This window comes from Mauremys reevesii, linkage group 1 (assembly GCF_016161935.1).
Source record: "Mauremys reevesii isolate NIE-2019 linkage group 1, ASM1616193v1, whole genome shotgun sequence".
NCBI classification, from domain to species: Eukaryota; Metazoa; Chordata; order Testudines; family Geoemydidae; genus Mauremys; species Mauremys reevesii.
The window spans coordinates 194,014,273-194,029,476 of NC_052623.1; the positions used below are offsets into that span (position 1 = coordinate 194,014,273).

The 15,204-nt window shown below is 40.0% G+C and overlaps 1 long non-coding RNA gene across 1 annotated transcript in view; it reads right to left on the bottom strand.

Annotated features, from left to right (window-relative positions):
- Window positions 1-15,204, bottom strand: part of LOC120398110 — a 64,529-nt gene extending 49,325 nt beyond the window's left edge. Inside the window, exon 1 of the long non-coding RNA XR_005594195.1 lies at window positions 15,150-15,204. This is a non-coding gene — a long non-coding RNA (uncharacterized LOC120398110). The remainder of the gene's footprint in view (window positions 1-15,149) is intronic.

The window sequence follows — 15,204 nt, forward strand, 5'->3', positions numbered from 1 at the left end:
TGGAGGACCATAATTCCATTTCATACCAACCTTCTGCAGTATCAAAGTTTGTTTTCATTTTGCATCAGAATGAAAACAAAACCCTTCTTTGCAATAACAAAACAAAAGTGTGTCAAAACGGCTATTATCAAACTGAAAACCTGAGCTTTTCAACCTGTCTCTCTCTTCCCCCTTTCCCTTTCATCCAAAGTGGCCAGACAGTCCTTGACCACAAAAATCTTCCTGACAAAAGCTTAGCTGAAACTGATGTCTCCATGAAACGTTTCAGATTCAACTAACCATATTTTGACAAAATTTCATGTAGTTGAAAATGTTCCAACCAGCTCTAATGTTTCTCAATAACACTGCTGGCATTACAATTGGAGGAAGTAGCTTCAAAGTGACTAGCAGCCTGTTGCCTGAGAAGAAATCTCTTCATGCAGATGATGGCCATGCATCCCAGTGGCAAATGGCAATCTTAGCCATCCATTCCATGTACATTCTCCAGTTAAAATTATATCTGATAAAACATAATCCTATTTGAACATACCCTGCACAAAATGACTCAATTCTTATACTGTATTTGTGTTGGTATTTTGATAAGAAAAAGGAAAGGTAGGGTTCTTTTCTTTTAATCCTCCATCCATTCTTTACCAGAGCCAACATCATTTTGAAAACAAGTTTCATGTGATACGTTCAGTACCAGGGTATGGATCAGGGTACTTTCAGTATTATGGAAGCCCCTCAGTGCAGAGGGTTACAATGTATGGTAAATAAGTTCATTTACTCTACAGAGACTCCTAATAGAACCTAGGTACAATAGCCAAAGATGGTGTTTCACCCTTCATTTTGAGCTCCTTGTTTCTTGTATTATTTCAATACCTAATATGTAGTTATTTTATGACTATAAACAAGACTGGGATAAATACTGACAATGACTTTTAATGGTGTCTTTTCTAGCCATAACAAAACTCAAATGAAGATTGAATCCACTTACTGCATCTGTTAGGCCTATGGGCCTCTATTTAAATGTGTATGTGGAAAAACGGTGTACTAAAAAGCCTGTCAAGGTTTCTTTTTTCCCTCCCTATAGGATTAGTTTGATAAAAGAGCCTATTTGAGCATTAGACTCTGACACTTGTGTGCTTCCTTTCCCCTCTTTTAATTGTAATCCTTTCAAAGTCACTTTTTCTCCTTTATGTCTATTACCGCTCTGTATGGCGATAATACACATCTCTTTACACATGAACTTAATGCTTCAAGCTAAGTGGAATGGGCCTATCCAATTCGGCATTAATATGTACAGGGTGTTTTGCAGCCTCACCTGAAGTTAGCAAGAGATAAAAAGATTTATTCCCTAGGTATTCAAATGGTAAAAGAACTTATCTTATCTTGTTTAATCATAAAGCTGGGTTTATAGCATGCCTAAAGAACAAGAAAGTAAAAAAATGGAGCCAGGATTATAGTCAGCTCAAGGGAGTGTGGCAAATATTATTGAGGGAAAAAGTACATTTCATTCTCTCTTTTGTCCCAGTGAATCAAAGACCCTCTGATTGGTAGTGTCACATACTACCCATCAGAAAAGAATTAAGTGGCCAGGGAGAATGTGCTTTTCTATCAAAGAGCTGGCAAATTGCAAGATGTAAAAGCCCAAAGGTCAGTGTAAATCTCCATATCAGAGAGAGAGTAGAATGGAGGGGGGGGGGGAGCAGGGGGAGAATCTATTACAGGCAATCCAATTCCTACATCCAGATCTCTGTGAAAAATACACATTCATGATTCTGTGTCTCATTTTTCAGTCATACTGTCTGTTTTCTTCATTTACATTTTTTAAAGTGTGTATCAAAGTGATGAGCTATGTTGATGAAAAATGAAAGATTTCATTTTTTCTATTTATCTTTCCTATTCAATGGGATATTTCTGTCTTGTAGCGATAAACACTTCTACCTGAAGATGAACTGAACCTAGGGAAAAGGTCACTGTAATATGCTCCCAAGCACAATATAGTGGGTTTTAAAACTATATTATCCCCTGGTGGCTGGAGTTCATCTACAAATCTATTTTGCTCTGGAGTAAAGGGATGTTGCTAGAATCCATTTAGCTTGGGTGGCGGGGGTTGTTGTGATAACTAGGCCTAGAAATTTACCCTAATTATGAGCTCATCTGTAAAAAGCGAGTGTAAGTTCATAAGATGTCACAACAACAAATGTTGCTGAGAAAAGGTATGAAAGGGAGACAGACTGAATAAGTCCAAAACCAAAGGCCTACTGATGTAACTCAAGGACTGTGTTAAAACTGTGCTTGGTAAATAAGAAAAAAGTGTAGAACCAGAAATCAGTGAACCAAAATTTTGGTGTCAGAAACTAGGCTTAACTGGTGAACTAAATAACGAGGGTATGGGCTATGCCGCCTACCACTCCCTTGTGTTTTGAGTTAGTTTGTTTTCTTATTCTCAAGAAAGAATTTTGGGAGAAAAATTGGCTACTGAAGAAAGCTTCACCATCATGGTCACCACTTTTGGCATCCCGAAAGATGCCCTGACCAGGCCAGGCCAGGCAACAGCTCTACTTACTCCAGCTGAATCCCCACCACGACCTGCGCTGAAATGGGATTGGACTTTAACAGCAGCAGCTCCAGCCTCTCTCAGATAACTTTTTCTCTTTCCCCAAAAAGGACAGTTATTACCATCTTTGATACCATTTAAGAGACTGTGAAACAAAGGTTTTTCCTTCTAAAAACTCTCTCCACTGAAAGGGAAAGGGCACTAGAGATTTTGTTAAAATTAAAGTCTTGATTTCAAAGGTTAACTGTTTTTCCTTCTTTTTCGATATCTTTAATAAAAAGGTTAAAAAGGATTGTTATTAGTTTCTTTGCCATGGTACTAAATGGCCCGAGGTCTCCGTATACCAAACCTTGTTTAATACTGCTTAAACTATAGACAGTGACTGGTTACGTTAACACCTTTGACTCTTTGGCCCACATATTTCGTCTAAATTAATAGAACAGTATGTCCCTTCCCCAGCTGCAAGCAAATAGGAAAACATCTCTCTGTTATGCGAAGAAAGGAGATTTCTGGGTAAACAAAGTCCACAGAACCTTTGCAATGGGAACTTCATGCTGCTTGCAGCTTGCGGGGCAGAACCAGACCTGTCAATCACTGGCAGCAGGGAATGCCCTGCCCTTGAAGTTCCTTCCAGCTGAAATAACTTCCAAAGTCAGGATAATTCAATTCTACTTTCCTAAATTACAGATAATTTTTCCTCAAAATATATTTAACATCAACAGTACAACAATTCCTCCAATGCACAGCATGGAAAATTCCTCTTATGACAACAAACCCAAATCTTTGGATGTCAGTGTCCATCTCTGTTCTGGATGATCAAATTGTTTTCATGATGCTGGCTATGTGAACATTACTACTAAAAAAACAGAAGAGGAAGTTTTCAGTTAAGCACAGATACATTTTTTTTATTCTTCATTGTGCTTAGGTATACAGATCTATTACAATGAGTTTTTTAGAGTAGTGTGCCTTCAGGGTGGGAAACCGGATCCCTCTGTAAATATGGACATATACAATTAGGTATATTCATCTGCTCCTAGGAAACAAGGTGTGGAAAAGACTTCTACCAACAGAAAGGAAATGGCATTGGCTAAGATGGGATGACCAAACGTACAGAAATTTTGTGAATTAATGTATTGATGGCCATTTGGCCACCTAGGAGGAGATCTCAGTACAGGAGACATTACTTCTCTGCCTTGAGATTGCTAGTGAACTTAAAGACGGGTCTTTGATGCTTAACAGAAGAAAGAATATTTCTTGAATTTATTTTGAGAATGAATGCTATGGCAATTGTGAAGGTAAAGTACAATTAAAAGGACGATATTGGGTCTCATCAGAAAAAGCTCCCAACTTCAAAAACTCATCTGACTGGAGATAGTGGGAGCTCTGCTTTAATGGACTGGAAGTATAATGTCCCTCTTGCAGGGGTCCAATCTCGGTAGTGTTGTTAGAGGCAGAATGAGTCTCCATAGTACTGTTCCATAAAACTTCTAGCCCTACAAGGTTTGTTTGTTGTTTACAAGTAGATCTTGTGCTGAGGTCAGAGATAATTCAGAGGCCAAGGAGGGTATCATAATATTTCAGTTACTGCCAAAAATACTGCCCGAATATCTTTAGATACTGTATGTTGTATCTAGATTGTGTGTTAGTAACAAATATTGCCAACCAATTTAGTTCCTATCTGTGGATCTTTGTGGAATGCAGATGTTGTAGTTTAAATGGCTCACAATTAACAGTTATGTCACTGGAACATGAGTCTTTAACAAAGGCAGGTAAAGCACGCCATATGCTTTAAAGCACATTAACGTAAACCTATTACATTAACATTTGCATCAATTTTTTTTCTGTTGGACATTTAATGTCTGGAAATCAGTGGGCTGTTTTGGGAGAACTTCTAGCAATTTCTTTCTGTGTATTTACAACATTTATTTTTGAAACTTCACTATTGACTTGGTCATTGTCCAGAGATCCAATGCTTTCCCATTTAAGTCTTTTAGGGTCTGAATCTGGTCCCAAAATTCTTTCGTTTGCACTGTTCCAAGGGGATGGAGGGTTCCCCGACCATAGAGGACAAAAATGGCATGTTGTGGGCAGAGACAGAGAGAGACACATTCTCTGGCAACTTCAGTTTATGGAGCAGCCCCTAGAGATCCAGTTTAACTGGTGCAATTTAGATAAACAGCCAATTTTAGCGCCATCTTTCTTCCCACATAAGTACTTGGCCATCAGACAATATAGTAACTGGCCTTGTTTCTAATGCCATGTTTGAGTTACACCATGGGTGAATTACTTCTACTTACTACAGCAGAGCTGTTTGATTTACTACATGGAAATGAGACAAGATTTAAATCCATAGGGCAAAATTCTGATCCAGAATATCTCCATTGACTTCAATCAAGTTACACCATTGTAACTGGGATCAGATTCTCATCTATAGCATTCATAATATAAATGGACATTCTGGGTCTTTCAATAGGTCTCCTATGTAGTTAGCATTCCCCCCCCCCCTTTAGATATTGGTCTATTGGTAAGAAATCCTGCTCCTTCCTGCTTGCTTGTCAGCAGGAAAATGTGACACATTTAAAGGTGAGCTTGTAACCGACGATTGGAAGGAGCATCTACTGAGCCAGCAAGTGAATTAGTTGAGGGCTTCATTTAGGCCTGGTCTACATGTGTGTGTGTGTGTGTGTGTGTAAATTGATCGAAGATACACAACTTCAGCTACGAGAATAGTGTAGCTGAAGTAGACGTATCTTAGATCGACTTAGAATCACTTACTTCACGTCCTCCCAGCACAGGATCGATGGCCACCGCTCCCTAGTCGACTCCGCTTCTGCTTCTCGCCATGGTGGAGTTCCGGAGTCAACGGCAGAGTGATCAGGAATCAATTTATCTGTGTCTACACTAGACGTGATAAATCGATCCCCAATAGATCGATCACCACCCACTGATCCAGGTAGTGATCTGGCAGGTAGTGTAGAGGTACCCTTAGATTTGAAGTCAATACATAGTATAAGGTAACATATACCTGCGTAATATTAGGTCATCTCTAGAGCCCTGAGCAGATACAAAAATTTGGATCCACATCCGACCCACATCCATGATAATTAACTATCTGCATTCCACCTTTTATATGTATCTCACTGCTAGAGCCCTGTGCAGATACAAAAATTTGGGTCTATATTTGATCTGCAAAGATGGTAAACAATAGAACTCCATCCACAGATGCAGATATCGGTGGATTTGCAGGGCTCTAGTCATCTCCCCAGGCACTGCTCCATTTATATTTATGGCCACTTTTACTAGGTTTGATTGATGCAGTGTTTCCATTGACTTTTGGATTTCAACTGTGTTATTATTGAATTAATGATATTAATCTGTCATACGAACATTTAATATCCCCATAAACAAATGGTAGAATTTTACTAATGTGGTGGGTTAATTGCATCTTGATTTACTTGATGGAATTTGAATGGGCAGTAGAAAGCAACCATTCAAAGAAACAGGGTGGTTAAAAAAAGCTAGAACCGTAGAGGGCAAAAAAGGGTGCACGCTAGAAAGATCCAATTAATAAAATGCTTTACCTTATATTCAACAGATACCTTCTAATTAAAATCCTCTGTTTTATGGGGGATAATGGGCCAGATTAATATGAGAGAGAGAAATGATTAGATTGCTTCTTCCAGAATGAAAACACAAATGTAATGAACAAATGGAAAGCTAACACTTCATTTATCTGCGCTTGAGGATTAATTTATTTAAAAAAACCTCCAAACAGTTCTAGTAAAAATTACTAAATTCCTACCTGTTTATGGTCCAAATCTGATCATGCCAATGATTACCACAGACCTAAACATTTTGTGCCACAGCTGTAAAATATTGAAAGTAATGGCAGGGAACAAAGAGAAACTGAAAACTCTTATGGGCCAATGTCAGTTCTGTTGATGGCAACATGTTTTTGTATCTTCAAGCCAGCCACTTAGAATTCAAGCCGGGGGGGAAAAATGTTTTTTCAATTAATTGGCAATTCCCTTAACTGAGGCAAGCATCACTACATTGGTTACCCTTGTGTTGGAATTCAGAATAATTTTACTGTAGTTAAAACTTGATTACTACTTTTTACTTATATTAGCTCTGCCCAGCCAGTGCAGCTATAGAACAGATAGGTGGAAGCTGTTCTGACTCTCATTACTGCTACTCCATATGAATATTTACAGTAGGTTGTTTTTGAATGGGTATAACCAAAGCCCAATTAAAGACAGGTATAACAGCTGAGACATTCTACTGTTTATCATAATTGTTGCAGTGTTTACATATGCTCCTACCATCCATTTATTGCCCTTTGTATCTCTTGTTGTAAATATATTAACATTTACTTAATAAAAATGAAGTGTGCTAAACCTTTTTTTAGATAGGAATTCAAGTTATCACCTGGCTCTGTATTTTGACATCATTTTTTTTTCAAGGAGTACCATCTAGACACACAATACTTGCTGAAAACCTTAGGGAAATCTTTTAGAAGTTTTTGTTTCGTGTTGAATAATGGTGCTCTAGAAATTCTTCTGTAGAAAATACATTTTCAGAGAATCTGATCTGTCATTTTAAGAAAAACGGTTAACGCTACCAGAGTAATTATTAGATTCCTAGAGTTTTTAGAATGATAAGCAGGGTCTGAAACTGGGCAATCTTTCAGACTCAGCTAGTGACAAGGAAGGCTCCATGAAATGATGAGATGTCCCAGGCCAAAGAAAGATGAAACATTTGGCAGCCACATAAACGTGCAGTCAGCTTTCTGTTAAAGTAACAGGACTACATTGAACTAAAATGTCTCCTCAATTTCAGCTACTTAAGTTACATGGAACAGCTAGCCCACAGTTTCTAATACGGCATTCTGGGGTTATATGCGCTGACTTCCTCTCTACGTGGTGGGGGGGGGGTGCTCAACCCCCACTCCACCCCTTCCTCCAAGCCCCCACCCCACCTTTTCCCATCCCTGCTCCACCCTGTCCCTCCCCTGAGCGTAGCCCACTCCTCTCCCTCCCTTCCAGTGCCTCCTGCCTGCTGTGGAATAGCTGACTGCAGCAGGCAGAAGGCACTGGGAGGGAGAAGGAGGAGTTGATCAGGACTGCTGATGGGCGGGAGGCACTGGGGGGAGGGAGGGAGCTGGCTTCTGGTGGGTGCTAGGCACCTGCTAATTTTTTTCCATGGATGCTCCAGCCCTGGAATACCCACAGAGTCGGCACCTATGGCTGGGCTAATAATATGAAAGGACTCCATGCTTGTAAAAATAAACTGGCTTTTTATTAAAAGACCAATTTACAGAGATGTGGCATCTGCAGTTTGCATTCTAGCTATGTGCAAGCAAACTGGCTTCCTGGTGCCTCCCCCATAAACTCTTCCCTCGTGCAACCTGCAGTCCTACAGCCAAGTTGCATGCAGATTGTGGAGAGATTTCTAGTACTGTAAATGAAACAATCACTGCTGTAGTAATCTCAAAAACTGTAATAATTCTACACTGTGATGTTCCATTGAGCAGCAGACCCTCCAAGTCACCCAAACCAACACTTGTCCCTAGGTGGTGGCAGGATTTGCCCACTATTGTATAGAGGGTGAAATGGTTATATATTGGCTTTAATTATAAACAACCCACAATCAGGTAAATATAAGAGTTGCTCAAAGATGTAAAATATCCATCTCCCACAGTTAGTCTGGAGCCCTGGCTGAAAATGTTCTGGTTACTAGAGACTCCTATCTCCTAGTTTTCCCCGTTTATATTGTCCAGCTGAGACCATGGGCCAATGTGTGATGCTGATCAGCTGATTCCCAGCACCTGCCCTGCTGGGCTTCTCTCAAGAGCAGGGTCAGCTGCTCCCTGTTTCCCACCATTCCTTGGGCTATGCTGCTAAAGAGGCAGATCCCCTTGCATATGGCATGGTGCAGCCTTCTTGTGAAACATCTGCATCTGCCATATACACATTACCCTCATGGAGGCTGTGATAGCTAAGGACTCATGAGTAGTGATGAACTACCTAGAGAAGGGGTCTGGTTTCAAAGTGAAACCCACTATACCCGATTTTACTTCACTAGCATAATTTACTCCTTTTTTCAAAGGCCATTCTGTCCAGACTTTGCTGAATTTATTTCTAGACTGAGCCACAACAGCATTTCTTGGCACAAACTGCTCATGAACTTCAGGGGCATAATCGGGCAGAAGCTTCATGGCACTGATATACACAAATACCCAGCTGGCATAGTTGGTGTACTCAGAGGCAAAACAATAGTGATAGTGTCTGTACAGCCATCATAAAATTCAGGTCACAGTTGTTTTCTCTTCCTGCTCTAATGAAATGCTATCAAATATTTTCATTAGTAGATTATTTGCCTTGTCAAATTGTTTCTGGCTAAAATGAAAACACACCTTTCAACATCACATCTTACAGCTATGAAACATGGACAAACTTTCTTTTTTTAGAAATTCCATTGTGTAAGCAGATCATAAATTACACTTATAGACTGAATATCATATAGAGAATATATTTAAAGTAAGTTGTTGTAATAAAAATCAGTGTAGGATGAAACCAGTGTATAATTATATACATGTTAAAGGAGAGTCATAACTTTGACTTTAAGAAATTTTTGAAGGCCATTTGACATGATTCACAAAAGCATCCATAATTCTCAAAGTTGCCACTGCATAACACCACATCTATCTCTAAAATCACTCTTGAGGGTAAATCCCTTCATAAAAATGTGTTAACATTTTCTGGTCTATTACACCTAAAATGCATGCTCTCCTCCTAGTACATTAAGCCATGGTACTGAGACATTTAACTCAGGCATATGTCCAGAAGGGTAGTACATTTAGTTTCAGCAACTGATTTTTCCTCAATTCTGTACTGCAATCAGTTGACCAGATCCACTCCAGTCAATGCCATCTGCAGATGTACAGTTTTTGGGGGAAGGGAGAAAAATTATTACAATTAAAGCATGATTTTGGCCAAGCCACAGATATTAGAATTAAACATTGTAAAACACCCATGGGTCTCTAAATCTTACACAAGCCTAACTTTAGTGAACAGAATAAAAATAATCTTACTTTAGGAGCTGAGGCCATAATTAAAGTACATCGCCAGGAAAACAGAGAAGACTACATTTATGCCTTCAGTAATTATGCTGAAACTTTCTGAATCTTTCCACAGAACTTAGATACCTTGAATCTCTCACAAGACAATATTTCATTTCCACAAAAAGGCTAACAGGCTATGTACTGCTTTTCACCTTTCTTATCTGGAATGATTCATTACAGCTCATAACATCAAGTTGCTCAAAGTTGATAAGAATATGACATATTGAAGCCAAGGTTGATGATTGTATGTAACCATTAACTCATACAACAAAAAATATTGTGCTTTAGGGTCCTATCCTGCAATCTTTGCATATTGCGTGACCACATTGTGGCTAAACAAGAGACGCAGAAGTAAATGGCAGTATCCTGAATTCATTCATTGCCTTGATAAAAAATTCCATTTTAATTACGTAACTCATCCCAACCCAATATGAATCTTTGTCCCCCTCTAGTGGATGCATCACATATAAGCCTTTTCTATACTTACAGTGCCATGTAGGGTACGTGTAACTGCAAAACACAACAAAAAAAGCAGGCTGCATTCATGCAGCGGTGCGTAGCTACAGGCAGCAGTGAAAGGCTTCAGCAGGAGGGAGGCAGCAAAGAGAGCGTTTCCCCACTATGTAAATCACCGCTGTGCTGATTGCCATCACAAGGTACATGCACCACTTAAGTCTCACTTTAAGCCTTCAAAATAGGAAATAAGTGAGATCCAGGCCATATCTACACTACAGCTGCTACAGCAGCACAGCTATGGCACTGTGGGATAAATGCTTCCTATGTCAACAGAAGGGTCCCCTCCCGCAATTGCTGTAGTTAATTCACATTTCCTAGAGGTGGTAGCTAAGTTCCTCTGTCTACCTACCCATGTCTATGTCAGTCCTCAGCAAAGTAGCTAGGTCTAATTAATGTGTAAGTGTAGATCAGGCCTTAAATGTGCATGTAGCTTGTGCCTGGGGTGAATTTCACTCTTGCAGCATGCTAAAGTCAATCTTGTAAGTGATGATTTCCCCCCCCCCCAATTCTTAGAATGTATTGAAATATTTCTATTGGGATAGAGCAAATATTGTCCTTTCAGTGTTTACCCATACAGGCATCAGTGTGAGAGATCACTTAGTTTATTTAAACCTATGTATAAATGTAACAGACAGCCTTGATGTGGAAACATTTATCAAACCCTGCAATAAATCCCTTGCTATGGTAGTTCTGAAAGCTGTTAAAGACAGTACACTGTAATCAGATTGTGTACAAGGAAGAATGACAAACAACCTCCTGAGATATAGTCACACAGGCTTTACCACTGGTGTTTTCAATAAAAAAAAAAAAGTGATTTCAAAGGAATAGTCAAAATATGTTTCTCTCTTGCTCGGTCTTTTTTTAAGCTAAACAATTTAATTTCCCTCTCTGTCCTGAAAATGAACAGTGAAGGAAAATCCCATACATATAGTTGCTATTGCAGGATAAATTGCTCAGATTTGGCTCAAGTAATTATTAATATTTTCACTGCAATAGCGTGTGGAGGCCCAAGGCAATATCAAGAGCCATGACACTGTAAAACCCCACAACTCTAGGCATGAGTTGTGTTCTGAATGGTGTTGTCTTGGCTGCATCTGCACACAGACCCTCTCTTTGTTGTGTAGGCTTAACTGCTTTCTCCCAGCCTTCTCCCCACTGTTAGGCCTGGCAGTGGCTAGGTGATGGTTGATCCAAAACCCATTCACCCCTGCCAAAGGGGAAACTTTGTATAAGTAGCTGATAAACAGAATTTATTTTGCCAGGGTTATTTGAGCAGCACTGGGACAAAGACCACGTAGCACAGTAGAAGCTTCTTAGAAGAGTCAAGAAAATGCAAAACATCATATATTCGTATTAAAGATTCAGTATCCAAGTGTTGCAATTTTCTGTAGTCTAGAAGGCTGAAAACAGAAGCCTGAAAGATTCACCAACCCACTGGATGTAAAAGGATGTAGACCTAAGGAATGGATTTACTTTCCTAGTTAGAACCTTTAAAAATTGATTATATGCTCTATATTTTTATTTTTGAAATCTTCTTTAATAGAACTGGTAACAAAAAAAATTCTTAATTTTTTCCTTTTTTCAAATTTTCAAATTTTGAATTTGAGAAGTGTCAATGTGTTTTATTATAAGCCACAAGTAAACTGAGGCCTGGCCTACACTAGGCGTTTAAATCGGTTTTAGGAGCGTAAAACCGATTTAACGCCGAAACCGTCCACACTAGCAGGCACCTTATATCGATTTTAATGGCTCTTTTTCTACTCCTCTCTCCTCCTGACCTCCTCCCTAACGAGTATCGTAGTATTATCATTATATATTAGTGTTGTTAGTGTGCTGATCGGTGGGTGCCTCCCTCTATCCTCACAGTGCCAGCAGTGACGCTCTGGACGCAATCTCTGAAATCTCGGATCGCATGGGGTGGTCAGAAGGAAAAAGCCTTTTGACTTTTGAATTTTTTTGTTTTGCATAGCATGGAGCTCCGACAGCACGCGTGGCGCCGCAGTCAAAAAAAAAAAAAAAAAAAAAAAAATGGACCATGCGGATGATCGGATCGCGGGGGGGGGGGCAAATCGTTCTATCCCTCTATATCCAGCAGTTAGAATTTTTTTAAAAAATCTCCAGACAGACGCAGCAGCAGGACTCAGCGCTGCAGCGCGTGACAAGCGTAACGGAAAGCCAAAGAATCAAATGGATCTTCTAGGGTCAAACACAGTGCCGCCGGTCAGGGCAGGCAGCAATCTACTCACCCCACCCCCACCACCCCCAGAAGCGAAAGGTAAAAAGCTGCAGATAGGGCGCGATAGCAGCACTCAACACAAACATCCTTGCTCCCCCCCATGGGCGGGCTGATGTACAAAAAGATGGAAATCCATCCTCATCATCAGCATAAGCTGATCATCATCAGCCTCAGCTGATGGTACAAAAGGACTGGTAACCATCCTCGTCATCAGCCTATTGGCCCTAATTTTTCTGGTGGATGGATGGTGCAATATGGCTGGTAACCATCCTCATCATAGCAACAGGGGCTGAGCTCCATCAGCCCCACCCACCATGTGTGTAAAAAAGATTCAGTTGCCCCTGGACTAGCAGTGGGATGCTGGGCTTCTCTCTGCATTCTTTATTAATTCATCACACAAGGGGGGGGAATGCTACGGTAGCCAAGAAAGGCTGGGGGAAGAACGGAATCAACAGGTGGGCAGATTCTATTTTTAGATAAAAAAAGGAGGAAAAAAGGAGGGATTGACTCAGGAGTCATTCCCAATTTTTTTTTGCGCCCCTGGCTGATCGGCAGGGGCACTTATGACAGCAGCCAATGGTTGGCTGATTGACCAGGGGCAATTACAAAGGACTGGTAGCCATGATCATCCTCAGTTCCAATTTATGGAAACCATCTCTGCTGTCATGCAAAAAAAAAAGCATTCTGTGTAGCTGCTGCTGATCGCTCTCTCTGTGCGGCATCAGTACACATACGGTGAGAGTCACAAGCGGCAAAACAAGCTCCATGATTGCCATGCTATGGCATCTGCCAGGGCAATCCAAAAAAAAAAAAAAATGCTTGTCTGCCGTTGCTTTCCCAGACCACGAAGGAGTGACTGGCGACATTTACCCAGAACCACCCGCGACAATGATTTTCCAAGGGGGGGGGGCGCTGGGAACTATGGGATAGCTAGGGATAGCTACCCCAGTGTGCAACTCCAGAAATTAATGCTAGCCTCGGACCATGGACGCACACCACCGATTTAATGTGTTTAGTGTGGCCGCGCGCACTCGATTTTATAAAATCTGTTTTACAAAACCGGTTTATGCAAATTCGGAATAGTCCCGTAGTGTAGACGTACCCTGAATATGTTCATCTCTTAATGACTCTGGTTAGCATATTAAGGCAGCACCACACAAGTCCATAGTTAAGGTCACATTGAATTTTGCACTCAGAGCAGCAATTCAACTACTTTGTGATGTATGAAAAAATACAGCATCTCACCCCTAAGAATAGAGACTAAGCACCAAATATTTTTTAAGAGAATTCACAAGGAAACGCATTAGTTTATAAACTTACATTTATACTGCATCCTTTGGCACCCAGTGTCAGAACTATTTTATCCCAGATGATCTCAGTAATAGAGTACTCTTCAAACCTCCTAAACTCACTGAAATCTTAGCTGAAGGCAAAAAGCAAAATGAAGAAAAAGAAAAGAAAAAGTGCACAACCCCAGCATTGGATAACAATCATTCTATTGCAGTTAACAGCAAAAATGGGGAGAATGAACAATAAAAACTGAAAAATTGAAGTTTCCAGCTTCAACAAACAAAAAAAGGAAAATTTAAAACAAACTGCAGGTTTTTGTGAAAGTTTGATTTAGAAAAAGAGAACATTTCTCAACAAAGAAAGTTTCAAATGAAAAATTTCAACCAGTTCTAGGAGAGCCTAACCCAATATTTAGGCATTTTATAAACCAGCTACATAGTCCACATGAAACCAGAAGCCAGTTTTGGGCAAAGTTAAAGTTGCTTGCTAAGGACTATGTTTATTGACAGGGATGTAATTATTTGGATAGGATTGTCTTTGGGACCAGTTCGCCAGAAACCCATGAAAAGCAGATAAATCAGGGACTAGTCATACATTAAACAAAGCTATAGACATTGCTAGAACACATGAAATAATATTTAAAGAGTCAGCAATGTATAGAACAGAAAAATCGAATCTTGTTTTCAGGCAACCAAACCAATCTGTAGAAACAGAGAGTGCCTGTGGCAAATATGGGACAACATGCAAGCCAGATAAAAATCCAGCAAAAGGATAAATATGGCACAAGTGTAAACAAGGAAATCTGAATACAAAAATGCAGAGAAGAAGAATACAAGAGAGGAATGAGCAATCCCAAGACAGCACAGACCATGTATTAGTGGGTACAGTCACGGAAGTAGGGGCAGGGTTATCTCTGGTTTCAGCTGCAGCTGTCCAGCCACACCAAGAGCTCAGAGAGGTACCATTCTGGTAAATGACACTAGATCAAGCTTAAATTGGCTACTGGTGCAGAAGTCAATGTAATACACATAAAACCATAACAATTAAAAACCTTAAACTCCCTTGCTCAGCAATGGTTTAGATATGGAGGTGAGCTACTGGATGTACAAGTTACAGTCACTGCAATGTGTAAAGATAATGACAATGCAAAACACATTGCAATTTTACATTGCAAATACAGAAGCAGTACCAGCATTCTCAGGCAGCCTGGATCTTAAACTAATCAAGTCAGTAATGACAATGGGTAATATTTCAACTCCAGTTCCATTAACACCTGCAATGTTACTTAACCTAATGATAGGCTACACGGATTTATTTCATGGTCCTGGGCAGTTTCCTGAGGAATCCAAAATTAAATTCAATACATACGTTATCAAAGCTATAGTGGTAATAGCCACAAAAATTCCAGTTACATTGCAAGATTGATTGGCTTTGACAGTTACCCTTAAACATTCCAGTCTCAGCACATCTTTAGCCATTGTCTACAGGGAATGGGAA